Source organism: Vigna unguiculata, chromosome 5, assembly GCF_037176805.1.
Source record: "Vigna unguiculata cultivar grain cowpea cultivar isolate G323 ecotype 2 chromosome 5, ASM3717680v1, whole genome shotgun sequence".
In the NCBI taxonomy this organism is placed as follows: domain Eukaryota; kingdom Viridiplantae; phylum Streptophyta; class Magnoliopsida; order Fabales; family Fabaceae; genus Vigna; species Vigna unguiculata.
In genome coordinates this window covers 49117893-49122101 of record NC_140796.1, presented here as the reverse complement: position 1 = coordinate 49122101, position 4209 = coordinate 49117893, and the positions used below count along the sequence as shown (strand labels likewise).

Genomic DNA, 4209 nt, shown 5'->3' with positions numbered 1-4209 from the left:
ATTTAAATAGTAAAGCTGTGTATTGTAAATTCATGAATTCAAACTCATTCTTTGACCCAGTTGAAAGGTAACTTGTCCCTGTACCTCCAAACATTTTTTTTGTGCATCCTAAGGTTTTTTAAATTTTCACTTTACCTCTTAGATAAAAGTAACCACTTTCTCTCTTTAACTGACTCGGCCCCTTTTTTTTAGTAGATGTGATATTTAGTATTTTATTTTGTTCTACCGATGTTCATATATGGTACTTTATCTTTTATAATTTTTGTTTTTGTGATGGAGGTCGACATTCGATGTTATGATTTTTTTTTTTATTTATGAATGTCGATATTCGATATTTAATTTTGTTTTACAGATATCAATATTTGGAACTATTTTTTTTTCATTACTGGATATCGACTTTATATATATATATATATATATATATATATATATATATATATATATATATATATATATATATATATATATTTCTTTAATTTTATTTTTTGATATTTTAATTTATATTTTCTTAATTACTTTTTTTATTGTATAATTTTATGTCGACAACTGTAAACGAAAAAGAAATTATATATCGGATGTCGACATCCGTAATGAAAAAATAAAAAATAAAATATCGGATGTCGACATCTGTACAACAAAACAAGACACCAAATGTCAATATTTGTTGGAAAAAAAAAAAACTTGGGTGGATGAGTTAAAGAAAATAAAAATGCAGTTACTTCTAACCGAAGACAAAGTGAGAATTTTAAAATTCTTTAGTAAAAGGAGTGTTTGGAGGCACACGAATAAATCCCTGTCAAAAATAATATAAACAAAAAAAAATGATAGGTTGACACCCATATTTGACTACTTTTTTTATCACCTTAAAATTAACTTGTAAATCAAGACAAATTAACTTGTAACCTATGAAAGTAGTAAAAAAAGTGGTCAAATGTGGATGTCAACCTATCATTTCTCCGTAAACAAATAGACTAAACCCATTTCTCTTGTGCAAATTTGAAGAAGTGCTTTCTTTCTGCACGCTTATATTTTCTTCCAGCACCCCATAGTCCTAAGAAAATGAACTAACTGTCCGAAACTAAAAAATATTAAAAAGCATAATACCTCCCCAACTTTCGGACCAGCGCTGCACTTCCATTGCTGGAATTAGAAAGCAGAGCACGACGTTCGATTAGGAAGAATGGTATTATTCTCTACTACTACAACTAAGCCTCTACCAAACAAATCAAACCTAAGAGTCCCACAGACTGAGTTACACAACTAAAATGTGTCAATATTATTTGAAAAGTTGATGACTCAACGCCAATAATTTGGTACCACAAGTAATAACATTATTTACACTGTTTGACATATTTTTGCTTCAATGTTAACTTAAATATTATCATGAAATATGCTTGAAACGTCAGATAAACTTAATAAAATTTGGTTAAAATGACTAAATTCATACATTTTAAAAGATAAAGGACTAAATTGGTCAAAAGATTTGATAAGGGAGTAATTCCAAATTTCACTAAAACTTGAGAAACTAAAAACATATTTAACCCAAAAGTATATACCTAAATAATTTGATTGTTTATAATTTTGGAAACAAAAGAAATGAAAGAGAGATATTTGATAAATAAAAGATGAAGAACACGTCACTGTATTTAACAGTTTGTGAAAATCCAATACAACTATACCCATATGCATCTATAATACAGAAACGTAAAAACATTATTTTCAAATTAAAAAGTGTTCTTTATATGAATGATATACCCCACATACATGTATAATTAAAAAACGTACAAACATTATTTTCAAAATTGAAAACTGTTCATTATATAAATGATTTTCACAAAGCAACGGTATATATTAAAAATATTATTTCTTTTGTAAATAATTTATATCGTTCTTTTTTTTTTCAGTAAAGTCTAACAGGTATGTGTAGTTATTTAGATTTGTACAATTATCATTATATGTTTATATTGTATCATGAGAATTTTACTGTATATGTATATACATATATTCCATCTGGTTAGATGCATGAATATATTTGACTGCTGTATGCTGTATGTTCGTTACCTTAATTATGGATGGATGGTTTCTTCGTTCTGTATTATAGTAAACTGCAAATTCTCCATCAAGTTGTAGTGGAATTTGTTTCTTTGTCACATCTTGAATTTTTCGGCTAAGATTGTCATACATATCCTGCAGTTACAGTACTTTGCGGATTATGATTCAGAAACTTTGAAAGTAGAACTTATCTAGGATTTGGATATCCATTCATTCATCGAAGAGGAATAACAATATTTTATAGTTACCTTCATTCGTGACCATTCTTGCTTGAATTCTGGTGAGTGTTCACTGTTAGTGGTGGCAACACTGGAGAAGTAGCGAAGGGTGCCCTTAGTTGAATTTTGTTTTTCTTACAGAAAGGTACCCAAAACTTAGCGAATTTGGAAGCTTCCAGAAGAGCATAGAAGGTAAGAGGGGAACAACCATCGTCAGAAACATAGCAAGCCAGTTTGTTGGTGGGATAATGAGTGCTAGAAGAGATAACACAGTGTTGGCTGTGATGATGGGTGGTTCAAGAACAGGATCTGCTGTTGTCACAAACAAATCTACTCGTGGAAGTTCAGGTACCCTGTGGATGAAGTGTAAGAAATGAAAAGATGCATGCATACTTATATAATAAGCATTAAACAAGAAGAAGCATCTAATATTATAGTTTTGCTATGACTTAGTTATTCTGATGAAGACATGAAGTTGATACCTTTGCAAGAGACGATCTGGGTGGGTTATGGTGAGTGCAGGGGTCCACTTGGTGCTGAGAATGATAATCCAAGTGAAGGTGAACCAGGATTCGCATATGAAAGCAAGGATCCATGGGATAGTGAAGTTGTTGTGTGAGAAAAGACGATAACTAAGAAGCAAGAGAAGGAGGAGTAAAATGAAGTGTCCATAACTCTGATATCTGCGTTTGAACCAAACTTTTTCATAGAGAGGGTCATCATGTTCTTGGTTTGCCATTGAGCAAATAGCAAGAAACTAGAACAATCTCTTCAGTTTCTATAATTTTCTGCTGTTTCACAGATAAGGCTACCCTTCTTATTTAAATACGCGGTGTTAAGAGCAACCGAGCCAGCCATGTCAGACTTGTCAAATCTAAAAATCTTAAAATGAAATGGAGTCCTTGGAGGCTTTTTTTTATGGATAATGATACAATGCCCCGTTTTTTTACCCCCAAAGTTACCCGTCTACGTGGCAGTTAATATTTTAATATTTTTAAAGCAGACGGGAAATGGAGGCAGCGGTTTGGGAAAGTTAGCGTGAAGTGCACGTGCTTTGATTGGACAAACTTTTTAAAAAAACACATTGGGCATTCTATTTTCCCTTGTTTCTTCCCCTCAACTTTCTTCTTCCCATCAACTTTCTTCTTCTCCTCAACTTTCTTCTTCGAGCAGAGACGCAGAAAGGCATTTCAATCGCAAGGCTTTGTCTTCCCAAAAAAGCTATCGTTCCATAAAGGTTGGTGTTGTGGGTCACAGTGGAAGCGGATAGCGGAGGTGTGGAGAGTGGTTTGGGTTGTTGGAGGCGGCGGCTTCCGCGAAAAGTGGTGGGTACCGTTCGATTCATTGGTTGGGCGCTCTCTTGTTGGCGTATTTGTTGGTTGATTAAGGTCATTGACGGAACGAAGATTTCTCCGGTAGGTTATCGTGGAAAACCCCTTTTCGAAGATTTAATGTGGTTTTTTTTTACTTAGCATGTTGTGTCATTTTGCCATTAGAATTGATAACTGCAGTGAAACCCCAAAATGTGCGTATAGGGTTCTTTTGGTTTATCTACTCGTCCATTGTTAATATTGATGGTTTTGTCAGGGTTGGGATGATCCATATGTCCCTCGCACACATGAAGGTGTTCTGAAGTGGAAATACCCTATAATGCACTCTGTTCATTTCGTCTGTGAGGTTGTCCAAGTATTTGTTCCGAAGTTCAAAATTTAAATTAGTTGATTTGGTGTTATATTCTTTTGTAATATGACAATTTGTTGATGATGCCTTTGTTGGATTGTTGATTCCCGTCATATGAAGTAATTAGCCATATGAAGTAATTTCTCCAATTGGACATGTGAAGTTTATTTTTGATTCCCGTCATAACAGGTTGTTGTATTTGTGAAGTAATTTATGATTCCTTGATTTGTGAAGTGTATTTTTTGTTGAATTTGTTTTG

The 4209-nt window shown here is 33.0% G+C and overlaps 1 pseudogene across 1 annotated transcript; it reads right to left on the bottom strand.

Annotated features, from left to right (window-relative positions):
* Positions 1–745: 745 nt before the first annotated feature.
* LOC114184733 (cellulose synthase-like protein B4) lies at positions 746–3182 on the bottom strand (annotated as a pseudogene). The gene is made up of 4 exons (XR_014995098.1): positions 2753–3182; positions 2301–2623; positions 2062–2187; positions 746–793 (listed from the first exon to the last, which is right to left on the bottom strand). The product of XR_014995098.1 is annotated as a cellulose synthase-like protein B4 (transcript).
* Positions 3183–4209: the final 1027 nt, after the last annotated feature.